Genomic DNA, 25,421 nt, shown 5'->3' with positions numbered 1-25,421 from the left:
AATTCAATCCTAGCATGCTTCTAATTTAAACTACATGAAAGAGGGTTTTGGAGAACCGACCTTGCTAGCCCTCCTTGTCTCTAGGGTAAGTAATCCTTGGATATATATTTGACTTACCCTTTTAATCTCAAAAGAAACCCAAAAGAATCATCAACTAGCCTCCAATAGGTTTAATATATTGAATATGTGAAAGCACTTTGTGAAGAACCAAGTGGAAGAGATGAACACACAAAAATAAAAAAATAGAATTCTAAGAGGGGAGAGAGAGTGGGACGAAAATAATTTCAGTCCCTCTCAGTGTTGCTTGCTTTGATATTGACACCATAAAGTTAGGGTTAAGAGAGAAATAGTAGTTTCCTATGTGAGAGCTCTCATCTTTGGCTTGTTTCCAATTTTCCCCTCTTCCGTTATTTCTTTCTTGTTTTCAAGTTGGATTTGATTCCAATCTTAATTTTTTATCAATCAAGACATGCTATTCCTATTCCACATTGCTTCTTTGGAGAAAATATTTTTAAGCAACCATTCTTTTTTTCTTCTTTCCTTCTTTTCTTTCATTAGTTATATATATTTTTTTAAACAAATATGATGTCACCACTGTGACATCATCAAGGTTGGGTGCCCATCCCATGTGGGTCAGCCATGTGGGGCACCCACGATGGTGGTCGACCCACATGGGTGAGCCCACATGGGCTCCATTGTGTGGGCTTTAGCCCAATAGGCCATTTCAAACGGGTTTTAGGTTTTTTCGTAAAAATTCAGTAAAATCTTTCTAAATTCAACATTTTATATATGGACCCAACCCATTTGGCATTTATGGTGCATCCCTACCATATGATCAAACCATCTTTTTTTTGAAAAATAACTTTTCGGACCAAAATGCCCCTGTTTGACCATTACACATCCAAATGCGACCAAAATACCCTCAAATTGGTTTACCCCTAAAGGGGAAAGTTAAAAATGAAAGTCTTTGTGGTCAAACTTCAAAAATAGAAAATTTTAAAGTCGGGTCCTTTCGGTGAACAATATCAAACAAGATCATCTGGTATCCCTTGAAAATACCTAAAGTGCCCTTCACACATAAAATTTCCAAGTCAAGTAAAACCCCTGAGAAAATCTAAATTTAGAAGGTTTTTCAAAATTCATGAAATCATCATAATCTCTCAGACACATTTCGGGAATCAAAAAAATCACACAGGAAAAGACCAAATTACCCCGAGGTGCAAGAATTTGGTGAGACTAGGGAACACCCGAAGCAATTCCAAAAATAGCAGGTTTCCGAAAATTTATGAACGGACTCAAGATTTCTTAGACATAACTTTGGGACCAAATATGACATATTGAAAATGACTAAAATATCCTCGAAGTGCAAGACTAAGAGAAGAAACTTGAGAGATCTAATTTTAGCAGGTTTATCAAATCTTACGAAATTACTCCTAATTCATCAGCCATACCCTCAAGATGATTTCAGATATATCAGAAATGATTGAAATATCAATAAGACGATGAATGAGCACATCGGGAATGAGCAAAATACCCCTGTAGTGCAAAAATGGGCAAAAATGAGGGAAACCCTGAAAAGTCTATAAATAGCAGGTTTTTTCACTTGTTTGGAAACTTGAACTTTCATATTCCAGATACTATTGGAACACCCTAGAAATATTTAAGATTGCAAAAACACCTAAAATGAGATGGAATCTACCCTAGAATGCATAGATGCCTAATCTATTGCAGAATACCGATTCAAGACTCGACAGACCAACTAAATCTTTTGCTTCTTAAGGCGTAGCAAAATGGGGTGTCTACAGATGCCCCTCTTTTGTAATGATGACGTAGTCATCGAATACCAAAGTACAAGTGACAGAACCATTTTGCGTAGCGTTAGTCAACGAAGAATTCAATTGACAATGCAACCTAACCTAATGAAAGACCCTAGACGAAGTCCCAGAATTAGAATGTTAACAAAAATCATTTACTCTAAACACCATGACTTGGTGGTTTAGAATAATGGAGAAATAGATCAAACCTGATTTGGAAAAATTATGCAACTCAGAATGAAAGATAATTATGAGGTAGCGCCGTTTTCAAACGGGCAATGAAGAAACGAGAGATCATTTTCGAATTGATACCGCTTTCAAACAGGCTCAACAGAAATAAGGTACTGTAATTGTACAGGCCAAAGAGAAATAAGAGATAGATCATTTTCGAATGGACTCATAGAGAATGAAATGCCGTATTTATATAGATTCCAAGGAAATGAGACATCATATTTATATAGATCCCAAAGAGGAACAAGAGACCATTTTTAAATGGACTCAGACAGAATGAAGTACCTTATTTTTACTGATTCTAAAGAAATCAGATATCATATTTGTATGATGTTCAAAGAGAATTAAGAGACCATTTTTTAATAGACTCGGAGAGAATGAAATACCGTATTTTTACGGATTCCAAGGAAATGAGATATCATATTTGTATGATGTTCAAAGAGAATTAAGAGACCATTTTGTAATGGACTCAGATAAAATGAAATACCGTATTTTAACGGATTCTAAGGAAATGAGATATCATATTTGTATGATGTTCAAAGAGAATTAAGAGATCATTTTTTAATGGACTCAGACAAAATGAAATACCGTATTTTTACGGATTCCAAGGAAACGAAACATCATATTTGTATGATGTTCCAAGAGAATTAAGAGACCATATTTTAATAGACTTAGAGAGAATGAAATACCATAATTTTACTGATTCCAAGAAAATGAGACATCATATTTGTATGATGTTCAAAGATAATTAAGTGACCATTTTTTACTGGACTCAGATAAAATGAGATACCGTATTTTTACGGATTCCAACGAAATGAGACATCATATTTGTATGATGTCCAAAGAGAATTAAGAGACCATTTTTTAATGGACTCAGAGAGAATGAAATACCGTATTTTTACAGATTCCAAGCAAATGAGACATCATATTTGTATGATGTTCAAAGAGAATTAAGAAATTATTTTTTTAATGGATTTAGAAATAATAAAACACCGTATTTGTACGGATTCCAAGGAAATGAGACATCCTATTTGTATGATGCTCAAAGAGAATTAAGAGACCATTTTCAAATGGACTCAGAGAGAATGAAATACCGTATTTATACAGATTCCAAGGAAATGAGATATCATATTTGTATGATGCTCAAGGAGAATAAGGCACCATAATTGTATGGACTCAGAGAGAATGAAATACTGTATTTATACGGATTCCTAAAAAATTAGACATCACATTTGTATGATGCTCAAAGAGAATAAGAGATACCATAATTTGAGTTTTGACAGATATTATCAGAAAAAGGAAATTGAAATCTCCATTTAACAACTTTGGAAGCAAAGGATCATACGACAAAGGACTTTCAAGGCCTTAGCAACTTACTAGAGGTAACCCCGAATACACATTTGCTAAGATTTAGGCGAAGCTGGTATTTGCGTATTCTTTCAAAGAAGTTCCATAGGTTCGGGATATGATCTCTTCTTTCCTTGGCTTTTACAATCATATCATCAACATAAACTTCGACTTCTCTATGTATCATGTCATGGAGTAGGGCTGTAGCTGCTCTTTGGTATGTCGCACCGGCATTCTTGAGACCAAATGGCATTACCCGATAGCAATAGGTACCCCATTGTGTAATGAACGAGGTCTTAGTCATGTCCTCAGGTGCCATCTTAATTTGATTGTAACCGGAGAAACCATCCATGAAAGATAGTAACTTATTGTCCACTAAGATATCGATATGTGGTAGAGAGAAATCATCTTTTGGACTCGCCTTGTTCATCTACACACATTCTCACCTTTCCATCTTTCTTTGGTACAGGTACTATGTTTGCGAGCCATTCTGGATATTCCACTACTTGTAGAAATCGAGCATTCAACTGCTTAGTAACCTCTTCCTCTATTTTAAAGACCCACTCGGGCTTCATTCGCCTTAGTTTTTGCTATTTAGGTTTAATTCCTAGTAACAAAGGCAACTTGTATTGGACGATGTCTTCACTCAACCCAAGCATATCTTTTTGTAGGACCAGGCAAAAACTTCTTTATATTCCCTAAGTAGGTTTATCAATTCGTCGCGCTCTTCAGGAGATAGAGTATTTCCAATTCGTATATCCTGTATTAAATCTTCTATTCCGATGTTTATAATTTTGATTTCATCTTTAAGAGATCGGGCTCGGTGCTCCTCCTCTGGTTTGAGCATATGCTGCAACTTAAGGGGAGTTTCATCAATCCCTTCTTCCTCGTATGAGGAGGGAGTGTTATTATTATTAAAGTCAGAAGCAAACACAGAGACATATTGAGAATTGGATTTCATTGAATTGAAAGAAATTACAACATCATCATTGGACTCATCCTGAACAAGCTCAGGATTCACATTATAAATAAAATCAGAAAATGACTCGCCTGGACTAGGCACTGACACGGACTTAACTGACTTGACTGAACTCGACTTAGCAATGAGATAAGTAGGAAAAACATCAAAACTCCAGTTTGAAAGATTTTCTGCTGTGGGTGCAATCTGGCTCTGAGGTACAGCAAAGGTAGAATCGTTCTGAATAGCCGCTACTAGAATGTCTTTACTGTCTATATCTTCTCGTTCTTCAGAAGGGTCTAAAACCAGCAACTTCTGCCAAGCAGCATCAGGATCATCTTCTTCAAACAAGGACTCCAACAGATCTGGCTCAAGGTAGACTAACCAGTCCTCCACAGTTTTCTCAACATAATGCATCGACTGTTCTGTCTCTAGGAGAGCAAGGCCACTAAATATTTCAAAATCAGGTATCATGATTCCTGTCACCGAGTCATACCATGGTTCAGAAAACCCATAGTATGGTGAAGTCTCACCTTCTTTAACAAAATGACCATTCATGGATAAAGAGTACGGTGCCATTGGGAGTACTCCTCCAGTGCGACGGATTGCATCCCATAATTTCTACAATTCTTCCATGGCTTCTTCTTCTTCCTCAGTAGGTACATATCCAAGACCGAAAGTTCCATGGTTTGCTTTGATTGGGTGCCAGTGAGACCCCTTGCTTGGATCACCGCCCAAATTCATGCGAGGAAAGTAATTCATTTTTCTCATCATTTTGGCAACAACATGATTGATGGGAAAAGGTAAACACAACTCTTCACAAGAGGCCTCTTCATAGGAAATAGTAGCAACATCAAACGCAAAACCATTCAGATTGTATTCTTCTGCTTTTGCGACAGGGAGAATCGAAATTTCCCTTGTTATCTGCCCTATCTCTGGCTCTTGATCATCTCTGACAGTGATCAGCTTTCCATCTATAATAAACTTTAGTTTCTGATGAAGGGTTGAAGCAACATCACCTTCCTTATGCAACCAGGGACGTCCCAGAAGCACATTAAATGAGGCCTTGATGTCGATAACTTGGAACTAAACTTCAAATTCTTGGCCACCTACGACAATCTTAGTGGTAAAGACCCCGACTACATTTCTGCCGGTGTTGTCATATGTAAGGATCCTGAGGGTTGATTCAGCAAAATTAGTGGGGCCAAAACCCAAAATAATGACAGTTCTCAACGGACACACATTCAATGTAGATCCGTTATCTACTAACACAGATGGTACTTTCTTGCCTTCACAAACAATAGTGACATGAAGAGCTCCAGCATGAGTCCGACCTTGAGAAGGCAGCTCCTGATCTGAGAAACTAATGACTCTGGCGACCTGGGTTAGAGCAACAACCTCAGCCAATTATTCTGAAGATATTTCTGAGGATACCTGTGTAGTATTCTGTGGGACACCCCATCCCGCGAGTGGGGAATGGGGAACCCGATGAGTTGAATAGACCCGCTGGCTCGACCCTTTACTGATTTTTGGGTTACATGGGTGATGTCAAACTCTGACAATAATAGCGACCATCTGGCCGTCCTACCTGTCAGGGCTGATTTTTCAAAGAGATACTTCATAGGATCCATCATTGACAAAAGCAGAACCTTATGTGATAAAAGATAATGTCTGAGTCGCTGAGTAGCCCAAACCAAGGCTAAGCAGGTTTTTTCTAGGACAGTGTACTTCTGTTCATACTCTAACATCTTCTTGCTAAGGTAATACACAGCCTTTTCATGCTTGGTTTCTGGATGTGTTGTGCTAACAAATAACCCATGGTGGTTTCTGTGACTGACAAGTAAAGCAACAATGGGTGCCCCGGTAGTACTGGTGCTAATATCGGTGGTTCAGACAAGCTTTTTTTTATCTTCTCAAAGGCCTGTTGACATTCCTCTGTCCATTCTTTGGAAGCATTTTTCTTTAAGTGCTTAAAGATAGGTTTTCAAGTTGATGCAAGATGAGCAATGAATCGTCTTAGGAACTGTATCCTTCTTAGGAATCATCGAATTTCCTTCACGGTTTTAGGTGGTTTCATCCCTTGGATAGCCTTAATCTTCTGAGGATCTACCTCTATGCCCCTTTGGCTCACCATGAATCCTAGCAACTTACCAGAGGCAACTCCGAATACACACTTGCTAGGATTTACGCGAAGCTGGTATTTGAGTATTCTTTCAAAGAAGTTCCTCAGGTTCGGGATATGATCTCTTCTTTCCTTGGCTTTTATGATCATATCATGAACATAAACTTCGACTTCTCTATGTATCATGTCATGGAGTAGGGTTGTAGCTGCTCTTTGGTATGTCGCACAGGCATTCTTGAGACCAAATGGCATTACCCGATAGCAATAGGTCCCTCATTGTGTAATGAACGAGGTCATAGTCATGTCCTCGGGTGCCATCTTAATTTGATTGTAACCGGAGAAACCATCCATGAAAGATAGTAACTCATGTCCGGCTGTATCTTCCACCAAGATATCGATATGCGGTAGAGGGAAATCATCTTTTGGACTCACCTTGTTCAAATCCCTAAAATCTACACACATTCTCACCTTTCCATCTTTCTTTGGTATAGGTACTATGCTTGCAAGCCATTCTGGATATTCCACCAGTTGTAGAAACCCAGCATTCAACTTCTTAGTAACCTCTTCCTCTATTTTGAAGACCCACTCGGGCTTCATTCGCCTTAGTTTCTGCTTTTTAGGTTTAATTCCTGGTAACAAAGGCAGCTTGTGTTGGACGATGTCTTCACCCAACCCCGGCATATCTTTGGAGGACCAGTCAAAAAAATTTTTATATTCCCTAAGTAGGTTTATTAATTCGTCGCGCTCTTCAGGAGATAGAGTATTTCCAATTCGTATATCCTGTGTTAAATCTTCTGTTCCGATGTTTATAATTTCGATTTCATCTTTAAGAGGCTAGGCTCGGTACTCCTCCTCTTGTTTGGGCATATGCTGCAACTCAAGGAGAGTTTCGTCAATCCCTTCTTCCCCGTCTGAGGAGGGAGTGTTATTATTATTAAAGTCAGGAGCAAACACAGAGACATACTGGGAATCAGATTTCATTGAATTGAAAGAAAGTAAATCATCATCATTGGACTCATCCTGAACAAGCTCAGGATTAACATTATAAATAAAATAAGAAAATGACGTGCCTGGAGTAGGCACTGACACGGACTTAACCCACTTGATTGGACTCGACTTAGCAATGAGATAAGTAGGGAAAACATCAAAACTCCAGTTTGAAAGATTTTCTGCTGCGGGTGCAATCTGACTCTGAGGGTAAGCAAAGGTAGAATCATTCTAAATAGCCGCTACTAGAACGTCTTTACTGTCTGTATCTTCTCGTTCTTTAGAAGGGTCTAAAACTAGCAACTCTTGCCAAGTAGCATCAGGATCATCTTCTTCAAACAAGGACACCAACATATTTTGCTCAACGTAGACTAACCAGTCCTTCACAGTTTTCTCAACATAATTCATAGGCGGTTCTGTCTCTGGGAGAGCAAGGCTACTAAATATTTCAAAACCAGGTATCATGATTCCTGTCACCGAGTCATACCATGGTTCAGAAAACTCATAGTTGGTGAAGTCTCTCCTTCTTTGACAAAATGACAATTCATGGATAATGAGTACGGTGCCATTGAGAGTACTCCTCTAGTGCGACGGATTTCATTCCTTAATTTCAACAATTCTTCAATGGCTTCTGCTTCTTCCTCTTCTTCTTCTTCCTTAGTAGGTACATATCCAAGACCGAAAGTTCTATGGTTTGCTTTGATTGGGCGCCAGTGAGACGCCTTGCTTAGATCACGGCCCAAATTCATGCTAGGAAAGTAATTCATTTTTCTCATCATTTTGGCAACAACAGGATTGATGGCAAAAGGTAAACACAACTCTTCACAAGAGGCTCTTCATAGGAAATTGTAGCAACATCAAACGCAAAACCATTCATATTGTATTCGTTTGCTTTTGCGACTAGGAGAATCGGAATTTCCTTTGTTATCTGCCCTATCTCTGGCCCTTCGTCACCTCTGACCGTGATCACCTTTCCATCTTTGATAAACTTTAGTTTCTGATGAAGGGTTGAAGCAACAGCACATTCCTTATGCAACCAGGGACATCCCAGAAGCACATTAAACGAGGCCTTGATGTCGATAACTTGGAACTCAACTTCAAATTCTTGGCCACCTACAACGATCTTAGTGGTAAGGACACCGACTACATTTCTGCGGGTGTTGTCATATGCAAGGATCCCGAGGGTTGATTCAACAAAATTAGTGGGGCCGCGACCCAAGGTAATGGCAGTTCTCAATGGACACACATTCAATGCAGATCTGTTATCTACTAACACATATGGTACTTTCTTGCCTTCATAGACAATAGTGACATGAAGAGCTTTAGCATAAGTTCGAGCTTGAGGAGGCAGCTCGTGATCTGATAAACTAATGACTCTGGCGGCTTGGGTTAGAGCAACAACCTCAACCAATTGTTCTGGAGATATTTCTGAGGATACCTGTATACTATTCAATTCTCTTAACACGGCTTCCCTGTGTTTCTTTGATGCTATCAATAATCCCCAAACAGATATAATAGCCTGAGTTTTCGTCAACTACTGGACAACCTCATCATCTGGATCTTTCACATACTGTTGTGTCTCTCATCGAGCCAATGCCCCTGGATTTTCAACTCTCAGTTCAGCAGGTTTGAAGATCCTTCCGCCCCTAGTAACATGTCTGACCTCATCTAGCTCCGAGTCGTCATAAGTAATAACTTGTGGAACTTGTGGCTTATAGGTGATCACCAAGGGAGATACAGATTCTCTTAGGTATGACTCATCACAGAAGATGATTTGAGGTTTAGAAACGGGTTCTAAGGCACAGATAAGGGTGAGAGGGTCAAAATCAGAATCTCCTATGGTTATGGCATTAACGGCTGCAGGAGGATTGGCTTGACCAGGTAGCGGGTTTTGGGTAACATTAGGTCTTGGCTGGAATGCAATGCCTTTCTCATCAATGAGCTTCTGAATTCTAAATTTCAAGACAATGCAGTTGTTAGTAAGATAACCGGGACCCCTGTGGTACTCACAGTGTTGGTCCGCTCTCTAATTTGCAAGTAGAGGATTGGGGGAAGGCCGGATGGCTGGTAGGGTTATGCAACCTGAGGTAAGACACTGCTTAAGTACCTCTGAAGCTGGAAGAGGAAGAGAGGTAAATTCTACCTGGGTTTGTTGTCGAGGTGCAGCCGCGGGTTGGGCATAGTCGATCACTAGAGGTTCTTAGGACCTAGATGATTGAGCGTTGGAATGAGAAATATTACTAACTTGGGCCGGGGGAGACTTTTTGAAATCCCTGGTGTTTGGGTTACTACGGTTGAATACACCATGAGCCATAGCCTCCTCTATTTGGGTGCCCGCCACGATAAAATGCTTGAAATCCGGGTAATACTGTAGAGACATGTGATACTGGAGTTAACTTTTTAAAGTGGGACCCGATCTCGCGAGAGGGGAATGGCCCGCGAGCCGCCTCCCTCTCTCTTGGTCTCTTGTACCAACGCGATTGGCGTGTGCTTTTTATTATTGATTTGATTCATCCTTTCCGTGAACTTGGGATCACTAAAGCAATCCGCATTTTACGCAAAAAAGAATGACAGAGTCGCCACCTAGATGAGAGATTTAGGACCCATAAATAACCAGAAATTTAGATTCGTTACCTGATTACGAGAATGGAAGGTATGAGGAATTACCACCACATCCACCATTCTTGCCCGATAATCCAGTCTTCAATTTCAAAAGTTAACTCTCTTGAATTTCTTTTAAATGACTCATTTAACTCTATATTGTGCGAACTATGTGACATGCATCATAAAATCTAATTTCAATAGAATCCTTAATGTGTGTTTTGATTTTCTTAATTTGTTTGGATTCAATCTAAGTGAATGTTCTCCTAAAATTCTAATTTGTGGGAAACCCTATTTGTTTTAATTAATTCAATTAAAAAAACTAACATACAAAACCCCACCATTTGTGGTGGGCAGACTCGTACTCGATATGCGATTCAAAGCATCCGAAGCTGCCTACGTATCCAAGCCTCACTAGAATCAGAGTCGATCGTAGTTTGGTGCCTAAACTAAGCTATATGCCTAAGACATCTAGGACACTAATCTAAATTAGACTGACTGTTTCAACAGTTTAAGGGAATTCATTTAATTCAAGTTGAGTAGCTTTTATTATCCTATGACTTGATCTATGATGCTATATGGTTCTATCTAAGTGCAAGACGTTCCTTAAACTATTGCAGGTGAATCTACATCCTAGGTTAACTAGGCTTGTCCTATAGGGAAATGGGTTAACTAACGTAACTAGATCTATGGCATGGTTGCTATCCATAGGAAACGGCCGTGATGAGGCTGGACTCCTAACTCTAGAACACCCTAAAACCTAGAACACAACATGATGTAAATGTTTCTAAGGGGTCCTAAAGGTTCCTACGATGGGAGACCGCAATCCAACAGTTCCAAAAGCATGGATCAAATGAACTTAATTTGTTAAGTTGCTGATTTTTTAGTTTTTAAAGGGGTTTTTAATATCTTAAATTTATGGGAAACCTAAGTCTTAGTTACTTCTCATCCAAATTTTGTCTCTGGAAACTCTATATATTTTTCAAAAATTAGTTTCTTTCCAAAAATACCCCTAGAATTAAATGAATTTTTACACCTCTTAAATAAAATCCAAAATTCGTCAAAAATTCGTACTGTTCCAAAACCTTAAAAGTCTATTATGTTTAAATTTTCATCGATTTTTGATCTGTTTTGACATTTTTTTAAATTCGATCTTTGAAATTTTACCCCTTTAGAGGTAAAGTTCAAAAGGTCAAATCGTGGTCAAAACTAAATCAAAATTTCTGAAAATTTCAGATTTCTAATATTTTTAATGCATAAAAGACTAAGAGATTGAAAAATTCAAGAAATTTCAAAGGCTTATTACAGTTGCTTTGTAAAGTGAATTTAAACCCTTTTAATTTCAAAAATTGAATTTTAATATTAAAAATAGATTTTCCAGAAAAAAAATTTAGATTATGAAATGACTTAAACATGATCTTATCTCCTCAAAATTTCACATGCAAACACTTTCATCTTCATAGCTTTTCAAAGAAAATCACAAATTCAATCCTAGCATGCTTCTAGTTTAAACTACATGAAAGAGGGTTTTGAAAGACCAAACTTGCTAGCTCTCCTTGTCTCTAGGGTAAGTAATCCTTGGATATACGCTTTGACTTACCCTTTTAATCGCAAAAGAAACCCCAAAGAATCATCAACTAGCCTCCAATATGTTGAATATATTGAATATGTGAGAGCATTTTGTGAAGAACCAAGTGGAAGAGATGAACACCTAAGTACAAAAATAAAAAAATAGAATTCTAAGAGGGGAGAGAGAGTGGATGAAAATTTCAAACCCTCCCAGTGTTGCTTGCTTTGATTTTTATACCAAAAAGTTAGGGTTAAGAGAGAAATAGTAGTTTCCCATGTGGGAGCTCCCTTCTTTGACTTGTTTCCAATTTCCCCTCTTGCTTTCTTTCTTTCTTGTTTCCAAATTGGATTTGATTCCAATCTTAATTTCTTGTCAATCAAGACATGCTATTCCCATTCCACATTGCTTCTTTAGAGAAAACCTTTTTAAGCAACCATTTTTTTTCTTCTTTCCTTCTTTTCTTTCATTATTTATATATATATTTTTTAACAAATATGATGTCACCACTGTCACATCATCAGGGTTGGGCGCCCATCCCATGTGGGTCAGCCATGTGTGGCGCCCACCAAGGTGGTCGACCCACATGGGTGAGCCCACATGGGCTCCATTGTTCGGGCTTTAGCCCAATAGGCCATTTCACACGGGTTTTAGGTTTTTTTCATAAAAATTCAGGAACCATCTTTTTTTAGAAAAACAACTTTTCGGACCAAAATGACCCTATTTGACCATTACACATCCAAATGCGACCAAAATACCCTCAAATTGGTTCACCCATAAAGGGGAAAGTTAAAAATGGAAAGTCTTTGTGGTCAAACTTAAAAAATAGAAACTTTTAAAGTCGGGTCCTTTCGGTGAACAATATTAAACATGATCATCTGGTATCCCCTGAAAATACACAAAGTGCCATTGACATATAAAATTTCCAAGTCAAGTAAAACCCCTGAGAAATTCTAAATTTAGCATGTTTTTAAAAATTCATGAAATCATCATAATCTCTAAGACACATTTCGGGGATCAAAAGAATCACACAGGAAAAGACTAAATTACCCCGAGGTGCAAGAATTTGGTGAGACTAGGGAAAACCCTGAGAAATTCCAAAAATAGCAGGTTTCCGAAAATTTATGAACGGACTCAAGATTTCTTAGACATAACTTAGGGGCCAAATATGACATATTGGAAATGACTAAAATACCCCCGAAGTGCAAGACTAAGAGAAAAACCTTGAGAGATCTAAATTTAGCAGGTTTCCCAAATCTTACGAAATTATTCTTAATTCTTCTGTCATACCCTCAAGATGATTTCGAATATATGAGAAATGATTGAAATATCCATAAGACGATAAAAATGTGGAAACCCCATGAGTTTCTAAAAGTAGCAGGTTTTCCAAAATTCATGGAATCGCTCAAGAATTCTCAAATACAACTCGGGGGCCAAATAGGACACATCGGGAATGACCAAAATACTCCTGTAGTGCAAAAATGGGCAAAAAAGAGGGAAACCCTGAAAAGTCTATAAATAGCAGGTTTTTTCACTTGTTTGGAAACTTGAACTTTGATCTTCCAGATACTATTGGAACACCCTAGAAATCTTTAAGATTGCGAAAACACCTAAAATGAGATGGAATCTACCGTAGAATGCATAGATGCTTAATCTATTACAAAATATCGACTCAAGACTCGACAGACCAACTAAATCTTTTGTGGGGTGTCTACAATCCCCTGTCATCCTACGCAGCACGAGAAAAAACCGGCTCCCCCAATAGTTTCTAGTATCTTGTTGTGAATGCTTTCCGATTTGGAATGCAACAACTTTTCCCTATCAATGAAGAGATTTACGAGCTACTCAAAGTTCATGTCATGCGCGCTCGATGATTATATCAACGGAGGATGAATTTTTAGTGCATGTGTGGGGCTACAAAAATATTCAAGTTAAGTCATTGCCGATATTAGTTCTACATTGAGAGTTTTGGTTTTGGGAAAAGTGGATGGTCAATCCGAAGAAGATGCAGGTATATACTTGTTACATTTAGTCAGCGTTTATAGTTTCGTGCCTATTATGCTCAATTGTGTCTAACAATGGAATTTTCTTCGCGAGTTGTTCGATGTCCATGTCATGCTCGAAGTTTATGTTGACGGACGATGAAGAATTAGTGCTTGGAGTCACAAAAATAGATTCAGATGATGACAATAAAGACCAAATCATGGTTGCAGACGATGACTTCTCTGAGGAAGAAAGTGAGGATCTACGTCAGAGAGTGAACAACGGTCTTCTTAAGAGGCCTATTGTAGACATCCCATTTTGACCGGACCCTAAATATCAAATTTGAATAAAATCTTAAAATTGAATAAGACCTAAAGTCAACTTTTAAGTCCCGAAGTTGAGTTGAAATCCTGAAATTAAAATTCCAAAGGCCGATCCCCAAATGTCATGAAACCCGAATTTTGGTATTGGCACCCCTTTATCCAAACCTCCCAAGTATGAATGATGCCGACACGACCGAGTCTTGATATTGGCACTAACTAATCTGATTTCAGTGGTTAAAGAGCTATAAGTGGTTATGACCTTTCCCAAAATGCCCTTACAAATTGGTTAAGGAAGGAAAGACAATGTGAATAGTGGGGGATATCAAAACAAAATTGTGCACATATCATTTTCCAAAGCAATAAAGATGAAAAAAAAAAGTTAAGACGAGTGCAACTATTAAAGAGTAATGGTGCAAATATCATCTCCCTATATTTAGAATTCTGTTAGGGCCCTGTTCACCCCAAGTCACCCCCCTGTAGTATAAAAGGAGTGGTCACAATATACTCGAGGAGGGGGCTGTCCAGAGTGGAAAGAGGTGCTCAACCAAAAAAATGGGGATCCCCCCATCGAATTAAGACATTGAGGGGGGGGATCCCCATTTTTTTGGTTGAGCTACAGAGAGGGAAGAGAAGAGGAGAGCCCGGCCACCACCACTCCTACCCGATTTCGTCCTTCATCTCCACCTCGCCACCACTAGCCACTTCCATTCCCCTATCTTCCATCTGCTTTATCTCAAACCCATACCTCATTTCTACCTTTTTCTACATTTCTACCGCTCTACAGCCCATCAATTCATCCATCAAAACCTTACTTACCCCAATTTTAAGATCCGCCTCAGATACGACCATCGTCTTCCCTAATTTCATTTTGTGAAATAGAAGAAGGATTTGTGAGAAAGGGGCTAGATTAGGGTTTCAATATACAGGGAGAAGAAAAGAGAATCTGGGGTTTGATGGCATTTGAATTTGGGTCTGCGATCGCGCGGTCAGTAGAGGGCCTCCGCGGGGTCTGCAATCACAAACAAAGGGGGTCAGGGGGTCCGGGGTGGGTCCCGGACGACCACTTCGACACCCAAGTCAGATCCTTCGACCAATCAATATAAAGAACAGTGAGAGGGGGAAGGGGTTTCGATCAGGGTTACCAGGGCCAGCGCGCGGATTCTTTTCTGGGTGTGTGAATGAGTGGGTCGGAGAGGACTAGCAGGGAGAATAGGATTGAGTTCCTAGCCTCCTCTGTTGTTGCCTCACCTCTTTTTCCGGTTGTCCTGGCGGAGCTGAGAATGGGGGAAGTCCTTTTTTTAGAGAAAAAATGGGATCATTTTCTTCTTCCTTTCCCTCCTTTATAAAGGGAGGCGCGCAGCCCCTTTCATCATTATGGAGAGAAAGCCTTCCTTTGCAGGATTGGGCCGTCCCCTGCCTTGCCGGCGCGCGTGGCTTCGCCGGCCGTCTCCTTCCATATTTTGTGATGATGAGGCCTGGATGGCGACGCGTGTCATGTTTGCATGGTCTTTATCATTTTCCAACGTCTTTCTTCATGATGGCTGGGTTCTCCTCGTGCATGGGCGACACGTGGCGATATCTGAGAACGACGTCGTATTTGTGCCCTATCAAGGTTTAATAGGCTTGGAAAGAGGTTCGCAAGGAAAGCTGGAAGGAGGAAAAGGATTCGGTGCATGGAGGTTTTGTGCTTGCAATAGAAAAACCAAGAAGTAAAAGAAGAAAAGGGGTTTATGATGTTTTGTTTAAGAAGTAGAAGAAGAAGAGGGGAAAGTACAACCACCCCATTTTAGTGAAACCTGTCCATTCAGCTCACCCCACAACATACCCCCCACATGTCCAATTTATCACTAACAGACTCCATCTTCCATTTCCTCATTTTCTTCCCCATAAATCCAACAGACCCCTATTCTTCCATGATTTTACACTATGCCATTCTCCATTTTCATTTCTACCACACCCATCTCTTCCTCTCTGATCATCACAAGCCCCAACCATTTTCATTCTCTCCTACTCGCTGGAATCCGATCCAATTCTGATTTCTTCCAAATCTTAGATTTGAGAAAATTAGGAGATTATCAAGGATAACAAGGTCGAGTTGAGGATGCGAGAAAGATCTAATTCCCAGGCTTTCTCCGTCAATTCCATCGCTTCTAAAAGGATTTTACACAGGTTACCCAACCTGAATTGTTTCTTATTGTGTCTCCATGCTCTGATTGTTGAATACCCTTACGAATTTAGTCTTCGAGAGTTGAATTTGGTCTCTACTAGATTTTAATATCAGGCAAGGTTCTAATCTTGAGGTCTATGATAATAAATTGATTGGGTAGTGATATGTGATTATTAAATAGTTTTGGTTTATAAATTGATTTGGTTATATTGTGTTTACAGGCAGAGTTTAGTTTAATACTCTGTGATTTCTTCGATCTTTTATTTGTCCCATTTAAGCGTTTGTTTTGGGTTATAATCTTTGTCATTTGTTTTGGGATTGGTTGTGGTCTTGTCCTTAACAGCTTCGATTTCCCTATCGTATGTCATGTCATACAAATATCAAGACCTTCGTGGCTCATTCATCTTGAGAATAGTCAGTTCAAGTACCTTAATTAGCTCAAGGCTAACAATGTGAACTCAAATTTGTTTGCTCTTAGTCCAGGCAGTGTGTAAACAGATCTTGTACAAATCATATATGCTCCTTAGATTGAGTCTGAAACATGGGCAATAAGGGGGATCATTTTGGTCGGTCATGTTGAGGAATCGATGAATTCTATCTAACCTTCATTGGAATAAAAAAACTTTGTTCAGCTTAACATGTTTTGTAAGGAATTTGGGTCAACTTCTCTCTCTCTCTCTCTCTCTCTATTATGGTATGATATTCCTTTTAGAATTGATACCAACACAATTACGCTTAGTTAACTATGCAAACCCATTCTATCTTTTTTATCCCCTGTTACCAAGCAATTCATGCTCTAAAAGCCATTAAAGTCTTCCTTTGGTAGGGGTTTTCTCACTGCTAAGACTTAGAGTGAAAGGATTTTATCGCCTTTGGGAGTTGGTAGGTTGTATGTTGTCACCCACCATAGTTTATTCATGAGGTCTTGCATATGCATCTACTTGCTTTGAACTGATGCAAAAGGGGTTTCAATTATGTGTTTTAGCTTACAGTTCTAGTGGCATCTTTTGATCATTTTGATAAAACTAGATGTCCTAGGGGTATCTTTTGATCATTTTCAATCAAATGGGATAACCAAAAACACATAAAAATCAAATAATGAAAATAAAAAAAAACAATAAAAAACTTAAAAAACACTACAAAATATTTTTCGAAAATGTTGTTTTCGAACTACGTTGGCTTGATCCCTTTCCACAGGTTACGTAGGCAGCTTGGGTTGTCCCAAGTCCAGTGAGACCTTTCAAATTTTTCACAAAAATCTTTAAAACCTTTTAAATAAAACCTTTTCAAGACCTTTCAAAACCAAAAAATACAAAAACTAAAAATGGGCAAGATGGTGATTGTCGGTCACTTGGAGCCCTCTTTTCATTCCATTTCCGATTTTGATGGTTGTTTTCGGGTTTTGATCGGTTTTCCGACGTTTTATCAGGTTTTGGGACGGGCGATGATGTAGTGGGGCCCCTTCACAGGTATTGTGCTCGCGAGCCCATGGGCGATGAGTAGCGTGGCCCCTTCATAGGGATTGTCCTCGCTGAGCCCAACAATAGGCTATGACGACTAAGAGACTGATATTTATCCGATCTTTAGCGGATCAGGATCGCTGGGCTTGATTCTTTTAGAATTGCTCCCTAAGCCTATCGTATGTCCCCTTTTCTTTTTCCTGGCATTTTTGGTCCTCGCATACCGTCGATTTTCCGATTTCTTCCTTTCCTTGCATCATTTAGCTTATCACGTGTTTGTCTTTGGTTTCTTATGTGTTTACTTTCAGCTTTCTTACTTTCCTAGCATGTGATTGATTACTATTTTATTAGCATTATCTCTTGCATAGACTCGCATGCTAATGTATTTATTCTACTACTTTGCATTGTCTTCTGCGTGGTTAGGTGCATGTTAGTGTGTTTACTTCTTTATCTTGAGTGTTTACTCTTTAGATATATCTCTTGAGCATTTTCACATATTCATTCACATGCTTAGCTGTAGCATTTATTCATTTATCTTTACTTGATTATCCGCTTAGATATAGCTCTTCATAGCTTTTCCTGCTTATCTAATCATATTTGTGAATACCTGCTTAGCTGTAGCTGTACATGTGGTTGTTTACTGCTTTCTTAGAAGTGTTGAGTTAGGATTAGATATGATGAGTTAAGATTTGTTTATGTTTCTTTACCCATCCCGGGGTCATGCATGCTTAGGTAAACGTCTTCTCGGGGATGCCCGTTCCCATTTCACATGATTTTAGCACAAAATTCTTCGAAAATAATAAAAATGGCATAAGAGACCGAGTGCGCTCGGGCGAGTGGGGGTGCCTAATACCTTCCCTACTCGTAACCAAGCACGGACCCATTCTTCTCTGGTTATCCATTGCAACAGAGTATATTATTGGTTCCAGGGCCGTATTTCCTGGATGGCAACTCTTTTCTATTTTTAGGTACGTCTTAGTTCCGAGTTTCTACTCTAGATCCAGAGGTATCTCATATATCGCCACTTATGCTGTGAGGGCATCATTTCGAGAGTTCCTTGGTAGAGCTCTCCTTCACATGTGGAGATCCAAAGGATGTAGGGGGATTCGTCCCGTCGGCATTCTCGGATCGGAGTCCACATGCTAGTGACTCTGCAGGGGACTTTTGAAATATTGCCTAACTTTTTAAAATGCCATTTTTACTAATTTTGAAGAAATTTGGGCCAAAATCAAGTTAAATGGGAACTTTATCATTAGAATCCAGGAATACGAAGTAGGTGCTTAATAAAATAAGGATTCACACACTTCACTTCATTTTTTATTTTATTTATATATATATATATTAGAGTCGGCCTCCGAATGTAGATATAGTTGGGCCTGACAGGAGGTTATGACCTGGATGGGGCACTAGCTGAGATCTACACCCATCCTATGTAGCCAACAAGCAATGATCTGTTAACTCTGTACATCGCTAGATCATTTGTGGTGTGCAATAGAGCATGGATCATAAGCATAGGCACCCATTTAGTGTATATTAAGGCCCTACTTTGACACAAATATACTGTATATGTATATAGGACGTAAATGTGCGACCAGCACATGTGAGCCTAGTTATGGCCCGGCCTTGACCCATGTTGTGTAGAAGAGTAGTTCGCCTTATGCGGCTATTCTCTTCGTTGTTTAATACTTACCAATCAGTTATGAGTCGAGACCTCCTTGACTCCGCTAGATTATAATTAGGGCTAGTGCCCCTAGTTAGGATGTGTACATATATATATTGATTATTAGATTAGGACCTTATTCTTAGTTAGGTTTTCCTTCATAATCTAATAAATTATTCCCATCTATACATTCTGTGGATTATCATCAGATTCTTGGCTCTTTTAGCCATGATCTATCTCCAATGAGCCTGATCCTTTGATTGATCCTGATCAGGTAGTGTTCCACATGTCGATTGTGAGTCTATCTTGCCATTATCACTACCAGAGTGTGTGTTCTTGCTGAGAGCACTGTTTTATCTTGACCTTGTCGGCGTACTCTCTATACTTAGTTGCTTAGACCCCTTGAGTGTAATCATTATCCTTTTCGGTTTGTTGACGAACCATGTGCTTACCTTATCACATCTCCTTGTACAATCGTTATGCTGCCTGATTTTATCCAAGGGAAGGATGTGTTTGTGTTACCTTTTGTTTCCACTTGCTCATTCCACTGCCATATGCTTGTGTAGACACCCCTATTTTGGTTCGCTTTAAAAATCAAAAGATTTGGTAGTGTCATCGAGTCTTGAGTCCTTATTCCGTATTAGATTAGGCACCCATGCATTTTAGGATAGATTTCATCTCGTTATAGAAGTTTTGAAGTTGATCCGTGATCTTAAAGGTCTCTAGGGGGTCCATTGGCCTCCGGAAGATGTAAAATCAAGTTTTCAAGCAACTGAAAAACCTGCTATTTTTGAAAATTTTAAGGTTTCCTTCATTTTCGCCCATTTTTGCACTACAGGGGTATTTTGGTCATTCCCGATGTGTCACGTTTGACTCCCGAGTTTTGTCTGAGAAATCTTAAGCAATTCCAAGAATTTTGAAAAAGCTGCTATTTTTAGAATTTTTCAGGGTTTTTCCTAGTTTCACCAAATTCTGTACCTTGGGGGTAATCTGGTCATTTCCAATATGTTTCATTTGACCTCTAGGGTGTATCTAAGGAATCTTAGATCATTTCATGAATTTTGAAAAGCTGCTAAATTTAGAGTTTCTCAGGGGTTTCGCTTGACTTGGAAATTTTATGTGTCAAGTGCATTTTGGGTATTTTTAAGGGGTACCAAATGATCCTGTTTGATATTGCTCACCAAAGGACCCAACTTTAAAAGTTTCTATTTTTGAAGTTTGATCACAAAGACTTTCCATTTTTAACTTTTCCCTTTAAAGTGAACCAATTTAAGGGTATTTTGGTCACATTTGGATGTGTAATTGTCAAATATCGGTATTTTGGTCCGAAAAATTATTTTTCTGAAAAAGATGGTTCGATCATGTGTTAGGGATGCACCGTAAATGTCAAATGGGTTGGGTCCATATATAAAATGTTGAATTTATAAAGATTTTATTGAATTTTTACGGAACCCGTGTGAAATGGCCCACTGGGCTAAAGCCCGCAAGAATGGAGCCCATGTGGGTCATGTGGGTCAACCACCATGGTGGGTGCCCCACATGGCTGACGCACATGAGTTGGGTGCCCTACCTAGATGATGTCATGGTGGTGACATCATATTGGTTAAAAGAAAAACAAAAAGAATAAAAAGAAAAGAAGGAAAGAAAGAAAAGAGGAATGGTTGCTCCAAAGAAGTAATGTGGAATGAGAATAGCATGTCTTGTTTGACAAGAAATTAAGATTAGAATCAAATCCAATTTGGAAACCAGAAAGAAAGAAAACAAGAGGGGAAAATTGGAAACAAGCCAAAGATGAGAGCTCTCACATTGGAAACTACTATTTCCCTTAACCCTAGCTTTTTTTGTATAAAAATCAAAGCACACAACACAAAGGGAATCCAAAAATATCCAAATTCGTCTTTTTTTTTCTCTCCTCCCAAGAAAAAAAAGAAAAAAACCTCCTCTCTCTTGAAGTGTGTTCATCTCTCTCAAGGGTTCTTCACAAAAGGGATTCTTGAATTCCCTTTTCTTCTTCAACAAATCACACATCAAGGATCTTTGGGGTGTTCTTTGGGTCTTCTTCATCATACCAAAGGGTTGGACAAAGCGAATATCTCGGATTACCAACCCAAGAGACACGGATCGCGATCAACGGTAAGAATTTTCCTTCTTTGCGAATTCGAAAAGCATGCTAGGGTTCTATTTTTTTGAAACATCAAATCTATGAGTTTTTATTTTTTAAATTCCAGTATGTTATAACATAGTTTATAGGCTTTTAAAATCTAAAATTTCGCCCAAAAATTAATTTTCCTCCACATAAATCTTGAATTTCTTTCTTTTCTTTTCAATATGGATTTAAATAGAATTTTCAAAGCAAATGTTTGAAAAAAAGATTTTTTTCAAAAAATGAATTGTTTTAGGGTTCTAAAAATTCTAAAGCTACTTGAAACCATGATCTTTGACCATAGTTTGACCGCCTCGGTTTCCGTTCTATTTTTCAAAAGATAACCCGGCAAAGGGTTATTTCCTGAAGAATAAAATGGAAAACAGGTCAAATCAAATTCCAATTTCACAAAAATTTGGTTCCAAACCGATTTTTGGATTTTTAAGTTTTTTAATCCGGTTTTAATTTATTTTAATTTTGGGTTATTTTTAATAAATATCAAACTAGGGCTGGCAATTTCACCCGGAAAAGCGGGGATCCGCCCTGCCCCGCCCCGCTTGGGGAGGGGATTCCCCGATTTGAGTGGGGAAGGGGAAGGGGAAGGGGAAGGGGAAGGGGATTTAAAAAATTCCCCGGTGCGGGGAAGGGGAGGAGAAGGGGATGGAGTTGGCCCCGCCCCGCCCCGCCCCGGCCCGCTTTAGTGCCATTTTTTTCTTGTATTTTTTTAAGTGTTTTTTTTTTTGGGAAAACTACTAGAAACCCCTTGGATCAAAACATATCTACAAGATTCCCCCAAAAATTTCATAATTTCCATTAGTACAGTTTTGTCCCTGAAATAGCTTTTTATGTTTTCTTTTACCCATAATCCATTGGGCATTGTCCCTCATTATATTAGTATATTACCCTTAGAAATCCCTAAAATCTCTCCATCGAACCATCACTGTAAGGCAACATTAAATTCTTTGAAAATCTCCCTCCTCCAAATAAAGGTAACATCTCTCTGATGAGTGATGAGATTTTATATGGTGTGCGCTCATATAATCCATTATTTTTCAAAGTGTATGGGCTACACCATAGGATGATCCAAACCGTCCATTTGATAGGCTACAATTTAAAAGTACTTTACAGACCACACCATAGATCATCCAAACCGTCCATTTGATGGGCCACAACGTAAATAGATTGCGGCCCAAAAATCATTTCCATAGGATGATTGCAACCCTCCGATCTATAGAAGGTACCATAATATGCAATTGCTCTATAGATCAGAGGGTTGGGATTATCCAATGGAAATGATTTTTGGGCCACAACCTATTTACGTTGTGGCCCATCAAATGGACAGTTTGGATTATCCTACAATGTGCCCATCAAGTGGAAGGTTTGGATCATCCTATGCCTATGGTAGTATGGTGTGCCCATCAACTGGACGGTTTGGATCTTCCTATGGTGTGGCACGTACAGTACTTTTTGGCAAGTGGGATTGGGAATTAGGGATCTGCTAGGGACTATTGATCAATTAAATGAATCTGAGAGCAACCACCTTTGTCCCCATGTTAATAAAATGAATAAGACAAAATATTAGCCTATGTGGGTTGTGTGGCTACTCTCACATGCAACAGCCAACCCACAACATGCCTGAAGTGATTGTCCCTAGCAAATCTTTAGTTTTAAACTTAACATTTAACAAAGTAAAGTGATTGTCCCCGAAGGATGCGGGGCGGGGATGGGGATTAGATATTCCCCGTGGGGAGGGGAGGGGGAAAATTCCCCGCAGAGGGGAACAAGTAGGGGACCTCAACATCCGGCCCCGACCCGCCCCGTTGCCAGCCCTATATGAAACGATTTTAAAATTTGATGAAACTTTTCAGAACTCATTTTAATTATAAATTGAAGTTTTCATAGAATAAAATTTAAAAAATATATTTTCTTTACTGTTTTCTAATCGATTCTTTGATTTACGTGCCGTAATTCTTTTTCGTATGATATTAGTGAATTTTCAAAAATTTTCTTTACAAACCAGTAACTTAGGTTACTGGAATGTTAGTGAAAAAGTTTCAATTGGTTTTACAAATTTTTAATATGGTTTTCTAATTTATTTTAATAAATGGGTTTCAATTCCTAGGAAACAATTCCTCTTTTCTATTTAAAAATCAATTTTATGGAGGAGATTTAATTTTTAAGTTTTGAAATTTTGATAGAAAATTTTATAATCTATTATATATCTACTGGGATTTTTCTTTTGATTTTATGATACTATTTAGTCTACCTTTTAATTAATTCATTGATTTTATCCGAATTTTGGGAGAATTTTAATTGGCATCAAATCTAAATAAAAACCTTTGAAATATTCACAGTAGTCTAATATCATGATTATATCTATATTGTAAAATATTTGCTTGATTTGAGATTCATATGCTATGAGTTGATTTGTTAGTTTGCAATCTGAACTAAATTTTGGAAATTCAGAAATTAAAAACAATACTTGTTCAACATTCATGAAACTCTTCCCGTAGTGTACACTAATTCATATCTTGTTACTGGAAAATTTTCAATGAATTTGGAGTTTGATAGCTTAGGATTACTGTGTAATCCTAGCAATCTGGTCTTAATGATATTAAATGACAATTTCATAGCATATTAACACAAAAATCAGTAAAAAGCTTCAAAAAACCCTAACTTTCCATCATGAATTCAATCCCCAACTTTTTTGAAACAGAAGCCTTAGGATTCATAGATCCCCCTTTAGAATTCGCCATAGCGCGATAATTTACTAGCCGAGATCGCAACCATAATCGTATACTGATTGCGATCGATCCTGCATAATTGCAGTGTGTAAATTATAGTATGCTGTTGGCTTCGAGGTTCACTGTCCACGGAAATCCTGAGAAACATGCCAGACAATAAGATACTATAACTTACGTGCTAAATTATACAAGGGTTGAGAGCACGATTCCCATCCATGGTTGCAATTCGAGGCCGAAACTGGCAAACCATAGAACCTTTGGTATCCCTTAGATATTTAGGAATCGAAAATCCTTGAAAATAAAATATCAGTCAATTTAAAAATCACCAATCTCAATAAATTGAATTAACTTAATCAAAGTCATAGGAGCCGTTTGATTGCGGTCTCCTATCCTAGGAACCTTTTTGGGCCCCTTCGGAATACTTACGTCATGTTGTGTCCTAGGTTTTAGGGAGTCCTAGAGTTAGGAGTCTAGCCTTATCACGACCATTTGCTATGGATAGCAACCGTGCCATAGATCTAGTTACACTAGTCACCCAATTTTCCCTTACGACAAACTTAGTTACCTAGGATGTAGGTTAACCTGCATTAGTCTGAGGGACGACTTGCACTTAGATATGACAATATAACATCTTAGATGAAGTCATAGGATAATAAAATCTTCAACATGAACTAAATAATTTCTCTAAAACTGTTAAAACAGTCAATCCAGTTTAGATCGGTGTCCTAGATGAGTTAGGCATAAGTAGCTTAGTTCTGGTGCACCGAACTACGTCGACTCTGATCCCAGTGAGGCTTGGGTGCGTAGGCAGCTTGGATGCTTAATGGCATACCAATCACAAGTTGGCTCCACACATAAGTAGTGGGGTTTTGTATATTAGTTTTTTTTAATTCTTAATTAATTAACTAAATATATAGGATTTCCCCTAAATTAGAATTTTAGGAGAACTTTCACTTAGATTGAATTCAAACAAATTAAGAAAATCAAGATACACATTTAAGAATTACATTAAAATTAGAGTTTAGGATGCATGTCACGTCGTTCGCACATCAATAGAGTTAAAAGAGCCATTTAAAAGAAATTCAAGAGAGTTAACTTTTGGAATCGAAGACTGGATTATTGGGCGAGGATGGTACATGTTGTGGTAACTCCCCATACCTTTCATTATTGTAACCAGGTAACGAGTCTAGATTTATGGTTATTTATGGGTCCTAGATCCCTCATCTAGGTGGCGACTCTGTCATTCTCCTTTGTGTGAAATTCGGATGTCTTTAGTGATCCCAAGTTCACGAAAAGGATGAATTAAATCACACC

The sequence above is a fragment of the Tasmannia lanceolata genome, unplaced genomic scaffold, assembly GCF_043159265.1.
Source record: "Tasmannia lanceolata isolate RefF3 unplaced genomic scaffold, GAP_Taslan_0.1 ptg000013l, whole genome shotgun sequence".
Taxonomy (NCBI): Eukaryota; Viridiplantae; Streptophyta; class Magnoliopsida; order Canellales; family Winteraceae; genus Tasmannia; species Tasmannia lanceolata.
The sequence above is the reverse complement of the archived record's forward strand: the minus strand, read 5'-3'. Positions refer to the sequence as shown.